Below are 12127 nucleotides of genomic sequence, written 5' to 3' on the forward strand. Positions count from 1 at the left end.
CTTATACACATACCCTGTATAGACAGACACCACTAACTCCACTGAATACCCATATCATGCTGTCAATGTAGGTGCAAGCACGATCTCAGTTACATAGCCAGGTCTCACCAACTGAGGTCAGGAATGCTATATCAGAAGATAACAATCTGTCCACACAACATGCCTCAGAGACCTCAAGTACACTTCCACATATCAAAGAAGATGCATGTGGGACATGTGCACAACCCAGACACTGCCCATGTTAGGGAATATAGCTTGCATACATGAGAAGCAGTGCACATCACTGGCCACCCACAATAGTAACCCAGATGAGTGGATGGTGAATACAATACCCACCCCTGGGGATCACTTCAGGGACTACACCCCTGAGCCACACTGGAGACTATTGTCAAGTGGCCTGATGCCAAGGTATTCCCTTGGCCTCGCCTTGTACAGCCTTCAGGCCCATTCACCTACTACACACATGTGAAGCAATGAACCTATGGATCTCAGTACTGGCAAGTGTGTGTGTGTGTGTGTGTGTGTGTGTGTGTGTGTGTGTGTGTGTGTGGAGATGAATGATTTTGAGGCCATTCACACTCACTACACCTCCCATTACCCTACTTTAGCATGCCTGTTGATGTCAGTCACCTTGAAATAACCCTTTTGCCATGTTGCAGCCTTATAAGCTCTATGGCACTTGCAATAACTGTGCAATACTGTAGTGTAGCAAACTACTTAGGTAGGAGTTCTAATCCTGGTCCTGCCAACTGTGATAATGTGTGTGCTTGTGTGAGAGAGTGTGTATGTGTGTTTGTTGACACATGATTTTGTGGACATTCACACTTATGACACTTCCCTTACCCCTCCTTTAGCACTATTGCTGATGTCACTCACCTTCAAGGATACCTTTGGACAGCTCTCCAACATGTAAGCTCCGTGATGTGTGCAATAACTGTGTAACACTGTAATAGCAGTACATAGCCAGGTAGGCGTTTGAAACTCAGCACTGGTAAGTGTGTTTGTGTATGTGTCATCAGTATCTTGTGTGGGTGCTGGGGTGATTGTGTAATGAGAGTATCCATTGCAGTGTGGGTTTTACTACATTATTATATTGAGGACCTATATGTCCCAATGTCCACATTACAAGGCCAACCATTTTCAAGCACTGTAGAGGTTGTTGTGGACAATCCACAGCCATAAATGTGTGCTGCCATGTGCAGTTACTATGTGACAGTATGGATTAGTAAACAATATAGGCAACCATTATAATACCCAGATGCCACTCTCCATCCATGGATCATACACAAACACGCTTGGCTCTTTCTTCCTTCCTTTCTTACTTTCTCTCTGTCTTTCTCACTTTCTCCCTCTCTGGTAGATGTGGAAAAATACATCTGTTTTGCATAGGCAGCAGCTTGACTTTTGTAGGTAATGCTCATGATCGGCTGATGGCCTGTGCATGAAGTGGAGTCCCCCACTTGCTAATTACATGTGGAACAACTGTGGTATCATTCCTATAGCCAATTGCATGGAACATACTCCTATAACTAAGCACTTCATGTGGGTGTTGGCCCTTTTCCTTCACTGCGAGCAGGATTTCATGTGGGTGTCTGAGAAACAGCATCACATAGGGTAGTTGGAAATACCTCTTACAACATACATTGTGGAAACAGGCCAACAAACAGGAGGGGGATGTTCCAGACATGGGGAGAAAATGTAAGTATTGCTGTTCTATAGTTGAAGTAATGTTGGTTTAACAGGGTTTGTGTGGATATGGCTGTTCTGCATGATTTAAAGTCTGGCATGACAGTGTTATGTGGTTGAGGAAACTCACACCTGTAGGGCTATCTGCAGACAGACCAGAGTTTAGAGTCTTAGATGTGGTGTGTTACTTACACATTTCCTGTCTTTAGAAATGCAGTGACATACTCCGATAATTGCAGCCAGTAAATGGTGACATCCATGTGTGTTACTGACTTCATATCACTCAGAAGAGATATGCCACAACAAACCATGTTACACCAGTTTATCACAGCAATATGTCAATATTGGCCCTGTGTTTGTGCCTCTGTCTCCCAAGTCTGTCACCCTTTGTCCATATGTCATGCAGTAAGAGGTGCATATGTACAGTATATCATTATTTACCGACATCATTCCTGATAACCAGCCAGCGATTTATCAGACTGCCGGACATGTTATGTATAGTAGGCTTTATATTTGAGGACAAAACCTGGACATTCTGTTATATTCTGTGCAGTAGTGAGGTCTGTGTACTTATGGTGATTGTTGACAGAGTGTCAGTATTATGTGTTGGTGTATTGTGAATATGTTACTTGGCCTGTGTACAGATTGTGGTAGATGTCAGTGTTCTTGGTCCTGTTCTATCTGACGTTGCATGCTGCTCCAGTTTCTGGTACCCTATCAGGGTATATGTTTGTAGTGCCAGACTGAGACATGTCCCATACCACAGTTAGGCATTGGACTACATTGTGAATTGGGCCAGTATATGTAGGGTTAGTGTGTGAGCAGAAAATATGAGGATGGTTTTGTTCACACAGTCCATATACTGTACTATTAATTAGGCTTACCATAATGTGACTATGACTGTGTTGAGATTGATTGTGGGTGTGCACTTTCAAACTGGTTTCTGTTACTCTGTGTTGTTACATGCCTTTAGTGCCTGCTATATTTGCAATTACATGTGTATTCCCCCATAGGAAACTTGGGTCAGTCTTGTGGCAGTCTGCCTGTAGTTTGCACATTGCTTGGTGACATGCCTAGCAGCTCAGTGTATTTACCTAATGTGATGTTATGCCCAGATATTTGTCAGATGTGCTGTTGCCTGGCCACCATATGTGTTGCATATTTCTGAAAAAGTAGTGGGATGCTGTGAAGATGTATGTCACTAACTAGTGGGAAGTATGTGGGCTTAGGACCGCTGCTCCTCCAGTTAATATGTGTTAGGACAGACAGGAGGGTGTAAATGCATCAACTGTGTGAGTTTATTTACTCCAGTATTTGTGTTATATCCCCATTTTCGTGGCTGTAAACATCTCCTTTGTCAGGCTTGGTCCACACGTCTTGCACTTAGGAGTTCTGTGTACACACGTCTTGCACTTAGGAGTTCTGTGTATACCTCTGGACTGACCAGATTGTTTCATTCTGTCCACATTTATTGGTCATATTTCTGCTGTATTCCATAGGATCATTACTGTGATTTGTGTGGTATTTCACTATGATGATTTTATGATGTCTGTCAATAACTGATGGCATACATGTCAGTATCAGAAGAGCCTTCCTACACAACATTTCTGTTGACACAACCCGTATTACTGTAGCAGCATTCTACATTTATAACTGCAATACTTACATTACGTTCCCTTGCACTAAAAGGCTGTGAGTTATGGTGCTGAGGTAGGACTCCACTACATGCTATGGGCATATGTTATATACACACATACACACACACACACACACACACACACACACACACACACACACACACACACACACACACACACATATGAATATATATATATATATATATATTTGTGTGTGTGTATGTACATGTATACATATATACACACACACACACACACACACACATATATATATATATATATATGTATATATATATATATATATATATATATATATATATATATATATATATATACATATCCTTATGTGTAAACATGAGTGTTGTACATACCTTCTCAGATGTATCCCACCATATTTATCTGACGTGTATATTTAGATATAAAAATATGACTGATTCAACACTATTTTCATTAACAAGTAGTAAACAATTGTGGTAGTCAAAGCAGTTGTTCACTACTATTCAGTACATGTACTGAATTATATATTTGAACAAGCAACAGACATTAGTCCAGCTCAGATAGCTTATTGGTTAAGTGCTGTGACTATAGTTTACAGGGTCCTGGGTTCAAGTTCAGCAAGGGCTGTTTATTTTTTGCTAGGCAAAACAAGGACTGTTGGATACAGAGTGGTTAAGGCAGTTTTGAGCAGCTTTATGTGGGTTTGCATGTGTTTGCATGAAGCTAAGCAGTGCTAATGTACGGTTAAATGAAAAGGCACTTACACTGTGTAGGCTTCACTTACCACTGCGCAAACCTGCTTAGCATTTACATTTAAGCAATGTTTACATCTGCTAAGCATAGGACAGCCCTGGTAACCAGTGATCACATTCCACTCTGATAAAATAGCAGGGTAATGACATCTTTAATAAGTGTATTTAATTCCATGTACATAACATGCTTCTATGTGCTGTCATTACAGTAGCAAGGGGTGTGAGTATACCATATGTGACACCTGAGTATACATGGCTAGTACCACAATCTTTTCTCTTTGTATGTGTTTAATACATGTGTATTATCCCAGGTTATATGCAATCACACTTGCATGCATTGTATCATTATGTTACTACTTTTAACAGTACTTTTCCAAGTAAGAGCAGAGTGCAGATTGTAGTACTGGAACCATACACCCCTGCATGCAAAGCTGGACTCTGAGTACTGACTATTGTATTCTTGGTGTGTGAGCCGTATGTTATTACGTATCTCCTATTGGATATTGATCTGATATGTGGATATTAACTGTAAACTACTATGTGTTTAGGACATGTCATTGAGGGCTGCTGTCATGTAGTAATGGCATACCTTACAGTGTCAGTCATCTATCTGTCAAAACATTCATCCTAATGCATAACCTGTTGGCTAGCTAATTTCTGTCTGTCCTCTGTACAGATGTGCAGATGTCAGGTATTCATCTTGGGTGCTTACAGGCAATCTCTGATTGACTGACACTGACATGTCTGCCCAGCAGTGTTATGAATGCCACTGCTAGGAAACCCCACCTTGTATGCACCACATGCCATGGATACCTCAACCAGACTACCACAGTCAACAGAACATGCTTGGGTGCAGGTCTCTAACCCAGACACTGGCCATGTTATGTAATACATGTTGCATACATGTCAATTGGAGCACCTCACTGGCCCTCTGCAAGAGAAAACCAGATGACTGGATGTTGAATTTAACTGTCACCCTGGGGATCACTCAAGTGGCATCGGTTGATAAATGGCCTGCTGACAAATGTCAGGTGGCATGATACCAGTGTACCCATATGCCCTACTCTTCTCATCTCTCTATGGACATTAGCCTGGTACACACCTAGGAACACCTGCACCCATGGACCTCAGTACTGACAAATATGTCAGTGTGCATTACTGAGAATAACAATGTCTGTGTGTTTGTAAACTTGTACTTGAAAACACTTTAAGTACTTTCTCACCCACTACACCCCCATTGCTATACTTAGAAACAGCTGCTGCTGTAATTGACATCAAATGTACCTTGTTACACTCTTCACCCTATGGGCTACATGGAGCTTGCAGTACCAGCATAACACTGTTCTACAAATGGGTGGATAGGCATTGGTTACCCTCTGAGTCCTGGAAAGTGTGTGTATGTGTGTGCAATTGTGTGTGAGTGTGCATATTTGTTGGAGACAGCATTCTGAGGACACAGTCTCCAAATACAATAAGCCTTGCCATACATTATAAAGGATAGTGATGTTGCTGACATTGGGAGAGCCATGACAAACCCTCACCCTACTATCACTGTGGCATTTGCAATAAATGCATATCCCTGTAGTAGCACTGATTAGATAGACAAGGGTTTTTTTGCAGTCCTGGTCAATGTGTGATCATGGGTATGTCAGAGCATTATCATGAGTTTCAGTGAGTACAATATGCAGTGTGGGGTGTGAGAGCTGGGTATACTTCCTTTAAATCGTTGTACCCCCAGTACATGTCCCAAGGTCCACTGTATGAGGACCACTGTCACCATCAACCATACAGGTTACTGATTACACTATACAGCCCGATGATGCATGTGCTGTGTGCAAAAACTGTGTAACAGAATGGACTCACTGACATGGTAGTTAGCACTGCTAAACCCAGGTCTGTCAAATATGTCTATGACAGTATGTGTTTGTCAATGTGTATATGACAGTATGTCATACTATGCATTGTAAATTAACACCCAGTGCATCCCTCATTACCATACTGTACAAGGCCTGGTGATGTTATTCACTTAACAGGAAACTCGGGACACACCTCACCCTAAAAGCACTGTGGTGTGTGCAATTAAGGCTAAACACATTAGTAGCAATAAGTACGTAGGTAGGGGTTCTACTCTCAGTGTTGTCAAGTAAGTGTGTGTGTATGTGAAGGGATCTACTTCAGTTTGCAGAAAATATATGTCCCAGGAGATCATTTTTCTGAGAACTAACTGGCGAAAGATAACATTTCAAAACAATCACCTTGTGGAAATACATTCAATCAAAACTAGTAGTGGATGTGTAAATGTCCTATACCCCAATGTACAGCTGTACAGCGATACTGGAGTTGCTATATATACATGGGTGTGGTTGTTGTGGGCACAACCACCCACATTTGGGTTATTGTTGTGCTTATTCCCCTGCTTAGTGTGCTGTTATATTGTAAAATTTATGTTAACAAGTTAGGTAGTTGTTAATCACACTATGTGTGTTTCTATGCCACCCCACACCCTCCAAAGTGGGGGGCTGTGCCACCCACACCAGCACACCTATGTTTACCAACTCCAGGATTGCTCTACATTGGGGAAGAGGACATATACCCTGCCAGTACCATTGTCAATGACATTAAACTAGCAGACTGATTATTTACTGATGTGATGTTCTGGCAACTTTGTCTTGGTGGAATTACATTGGTCAAAATGAGTTCACTGCAAAATGAAGTACATCCATGTGAACAGTATTCTCTGTGTATTGCATCAACACCAAAGCCTCTGTGTGTGCATGTTATTCACAGACATTTGGTGTGTGCCACCCAGTACACTTACCATTGTCCAATGTAGAAGAGCTGCTTACATCAGCCACCATGCACTCACCTGTATACACCCCTCAGACCTATCAGCCATGAGGCACATGCAGTAACTGTTATACAGACCTGTTACCTGTGTTCAGCTGTACCCAGGATATGACACAGTCAATGTGTCACCACAGTGCCGCACCCCTTGTAGGAAAGGACAGCAGACCAACATCCTGCTGACACTTAGCGAACAATGTCTTGCAAACCACTACTGGTACAACAAACAAACGAAACGAGGAGCCACCAAGCTGAAGAATGTGAATAAAAATTGTTTAATCACAAAATGGCACTTTATTAGGCCAAAAATAACAAAAATAAACACCAGATGTAAAGCGCTTTTCGTTTAATTCCTGTTAAACTTCTTCAGACTATTATAATAGTCTGAAGATGTTTAACAGGAGTTAAACAAAAAGTGTTTTACATCTGGTGTTTATTTTTGTTATTTTTGGCCCAATAAAGTGTTGTTTTGTGATTAAACAATTTTTATTGGTGTTCTTCAACTTGGTGGCTCCTCGTTCCTGCTGACACTTAGACACCTAGAACACAAACAGAATACATTATGGAGACCACAATCAGTCAGTGTTAATAACAACTATAATGCATCATGGCTGGACAGCTACACACCCTGATGTGTAAGCATTGACTCATTACAGCCGAGTGCTCCTCCAGGCCTCTTCTGCAGTTAACTCCTACTGCTCTTCTAGGCATCAAATTTTGATTGTTCATATTTGCATTAATAATTCCAAAACCATGTTACATACAAGGTACAAGGATATTTTGTCTTGCAGCATATGTGATGGCAAACGCAACTGTGTTGATATTTGACCTCTCTCAATGAATATTTTCTAGAACTGAAAAGTGAGAACTGCATTTTTTAAAAGCTTAAACCACACCCACTGGGAGAAAAGAGCTGTACCAGATGGAATGAGTTAATCATTACAGCTGAAAACACATTAAACAGCATCCTTAGTACAGTCACCCTGTGCATTAAAAGCATATTAGCATGTCCCTGCATTGATGGTATGGATGACAGGGATGTGGCACAGGTATCATCATATGCACAGGGTGTGTTGTGGGTTTTCCAGAGGCTTGGGCTGAGCCATTTGGTTGGCATCATGTGTGTGGGTTAGTATGTTCTTTATTACATGGTCTGTGCAGATGTGGTGTGTGTAGATATGGAGATGTCCTAGCTGTGTTGGTGATGTGTGTGTGTATGTATGCACACATTTCTGCCATGTGGCTGCCCTCTACAGGAGTTTGTTGTACAGCTGCAGACTGTACATGGCTGGGTGTACAGTTCACCATGTCTAGCCATGGACATGGGAACTGTGCCTGACAGAGGTTCTACGGGCACTACCAGGCAGAAGCCCAGATATAGTATTCTCCCCTGATGATAACACATGTCTACTGGATCTGCATCCCTCTTGGGACTGGCCAGGACCACATGCATGTGGCCTGCTGTGTTGTGGTGTGGACAGCCCCCCTGCAGTGCTGGTGTTGGTACTTCCACTACGGGAGCGGCTGTGAGTTGTTGCACATCCACAGAGACCTCCACCTGTTGATGTTGCTGACCTACGTCCACCTGGCTGATGCCCTACTCTCACCACATGCTCTACCACATACACCACATGGTCGAAGATTACCACCACCTCACCCAACCATCTATCCATGACCTCTGCAAAATAACGGTGGGCACCTGCAAGATCACGGATTTTATCACATACAGCAGGAAGAGTAGCCCTCTGGAGCCTCAGACTATCTCTGATGTAACACTCCATATGTGCCTGTGCCTCCATGATAGCCTAAAACATGTGTCTGGTGTCACCTGTTGTGGCACTTCTGCCAGGGGCATGATGGCCAGAAGCTCTCCTATGAACACCCCTGTACATCTGCCTGTGTGGTACCTCACCATCATCCGGCTCTGGCTGCTGTGTACAGACACACTTGCCATAGTCACCACACTTTCTTTTCCCATGCCAACACCCTCCAACTGTCCGTCATCTATGGCTACTGGTGATGGGATATGTATGGGCATCGTGACTGTGTGCAGGGATGGGGTGGATAAAAGTGGGATGTCAACCAATGGCACAGATTCAGACCCTGACAACCTTGCCTGTGCTTCACTATGCCTATCATCATTGTCAGAGTCTGTATGGACACTGACATCAGTTTGCCTGCAGGAGAGACCCTGACCCACCTCGCCACCTGTGAGGGGCAGACAAGAAATGTAAATTAAGACCTGTATGTTATAGTTTACTTCTACACACACACACACACACACACACACACACACACACACACACACACGCACGCACACGCACGCACACGCACACACACACACACACTTACAGGTGAGGTGGCACAAATATATTACACAGACCTCTCATTACCCGACCATCAATATGCATGACATGTGGCACTCAACAGCATGCACTGCAGCCATACTTAATTCTTGTTACCAACATTATACATCTTTGTGATGCATGAGTTGTGTTAGTAGGTGATACCACTTCCCCTGGAACACACTGCATCCATGTTTATAGTATTGCTGTGCACCTGTACAGCACACTGGCATGTAGTGTGCACCATACCTCACAAGTGTACACACCATTGCTGAATGTGTATATGTGTGGCAGTTATGTTTGCTGTATTGCTCACAGCCCCTATGTGTTTGTCTGACACATACCTGGGATGACATGAGGACTGATGTCAGTAATTAATGCCTGTCCTTTGATTTGCAGCTCTCATCATCAGCAGTGCATGTATGTGCAATAAAATCCAGTTACACTGACTACCTTCAAAGCTTAATGTGAATATGAGGAGTGTACACACCCTTGTTGTCATGCCAGCCTCTTCTATGATATGCAATGGGGCCACAATACTGCATTTGCTAACATTACATACACCTGATATGCGACATATGGCCTGTGCAATCCAATCTAGTTTTAAACAAATGTGTTAGTTGTGCAGATGCTGAATGAGATGCATACAATATGTGGTTTGCGTAAGTGTGCACACCCTTAACACAATAGTTTGTTGAAGCACCTGTTAAGTGAACTACAGCAGTCACTATTCCTGGAAGGGGTATAGTAGCATGGCCCATCTTCGCTTGTCATTATTTGGTCACTCTGCCCTACAAATGTCCCCCAACTCTGCAATATTGCAATGTCAGCTCATGTGCACAGCCCTTGGAGGTCACACAGTGGATTCACTATTGCTGTAGAGTCAGGATTATGTCTGGCACAATTCATAACCTTCACTGTGTTCAGATACAGCCATTCTTAGCAAGCTTTGGATGTATGCTTCAGTTCACTTTAGTGTTTCAAGCTGACACCCCTCCCCATCCTCAGCCTTATTGCAGATGCTAGACAACTATGGGCCACACACATGAGTGTTATTTTGTAGTGTTCCAAATTTCAAACACCATGTGTACCTGCCTAGTTACAGCTAATGAACAGCAAACCTAAAGGTGTACACAGGCACCAGCAAGCTAAACATTGGGGATGGTGTCCCTGAGGTGGGGTGAGGTGTTGCTTGTGCACCACACGTATCTATATGAATACTGTCTGTAGGTTTGAGCCTTGGGCTCATGACACCATTACACATTGCAACACATGCCTTTGAGAGACTTGATGTTATGCTTATGCTACCTGTAGAGAGCCCTGGATGATGTATCATGTGGGACAACTTTTCCTTCTGATTACCCTAACCCATAGGCCACATTTATGCAGAATCCAGGCAATTGTTGACACAAGTACTGCACAGGCAGTACTTGCTAGATATTCCTGCAAGTCCCTCAGTGTTGCTGCATGTTTCTGGGCAGCCTCCATGACCGGTTTGCAACATGTTTTGTCATCTGTTTTGGATGTTTATTTTCTACATCAATGTTGTCCCATACTTCATACAAACATACATGACTGTCTGCACTGTTTGCCATGGTATATGCAATGGTGAGGTAAGGCTACTTTTCCCACTCCTGAGTGCTACCTTTCAGACATGGAATCCATTTCATAGTTTGCAAGATGTGTGCAAGCCATGGCTGCCTCTGTTGCAGGTGAGTGGGCTAATGTCATGGACATACTTCTTGGACAGCAGACCATGATTGGTGTGACATTGAGGCCCTGTACTTGATGGACGGTGTGTACTCAAGAAGAGTGAATGCTGTCAGTACATCACAAGCTGCTTCCATAATATCTTATTTAGAGTGTGTGTACACATATGCTTCCAGTGTTTGTTAAGGTATGTATTCCCCATATTTGTTATCCTAACATAGGATTCCATATTACACATTCATTGCTCATGTTAGGATCACATTACAGGTTGTAAAAGTTGTGGAATGTGGTATTGTGATTTGCCGTTGTTTATATCAGGAACAGTTGCCATTGTAATAGTGGTGTATACACTGTTGTAGCCACTGTACAAGGGTAATGTTTCAGACATGTCCCTACTGTATGCCATTTGTGCCACCATTATGTTCATCTCTGTCCACACATCTTGCACTGACAGGTTGTTAGGTATACTGCAGGACTCTTACATACCCTTCAGATATGCCACCATGGTGACCACTGTGATGCAGTGCAGTTAACACCAACAATAAGTGAACATGTACAACATGCATTATGGGTAGGTGTGTTAAATGTGTGCATGGCAAATAGCATGGCCATAACATGGCTGGTGTATTGGCAAACCTGAACAAAACAACTCCATACTCATCAGCTACAGGCTGCTGCCACAGCTGTATACCAGAGGGATCTAAATAGTTGTGAGACAGAAGTAATGCCAGTAGCCACACTTGTGGCATTGGTACAGGGTGCAGGCAGCATTTCAGCACATCGACAGTACAAACCCACAATACTAGAGATTATGCACATCTGTTCATTACTGCACTGCAGCAACAGACTATCTTATCTGACATATGCATGTAGATACTTTACAGATGAAAATGGATAAGCAACAGTGGTCTAGTAATGTTCCCTGGGGCCTTACCAGCATGCTCCTCATCCATTGTGTGGGTGGCACCCACCTCCACAATGCTGTCTTCAGCCTGCTGGCTTGGCTGGTGGGCGGGTGCACCAAGGCTGGCGAGGAGCTCCTCAGCATGTGTCAGTGGGGGCTGGATGGCATGACCCCCACCTGTGGCTAACTGGTCCCTCCAAACTGCAGCAGCACGCAGATGGGCATGGCAGATCAGATTGGTGCATCGATGCC

The sequence above is a fragment of the Protopterus annectens genome, chromosome 2.part0 (assembly GCF_019279795.1).
Source record: "Protopterus annectens isolate FY-2018-M chromosome 2.part0, PAN1.0, whole genome shotgun sequence".
NCBI classification, from domain to species: domain Eukaryota; kingdom Metazoa; phylum Chordata; order Ceratodontiformes; family Protopteridae; genus Protopterus; species Protopterus annectens.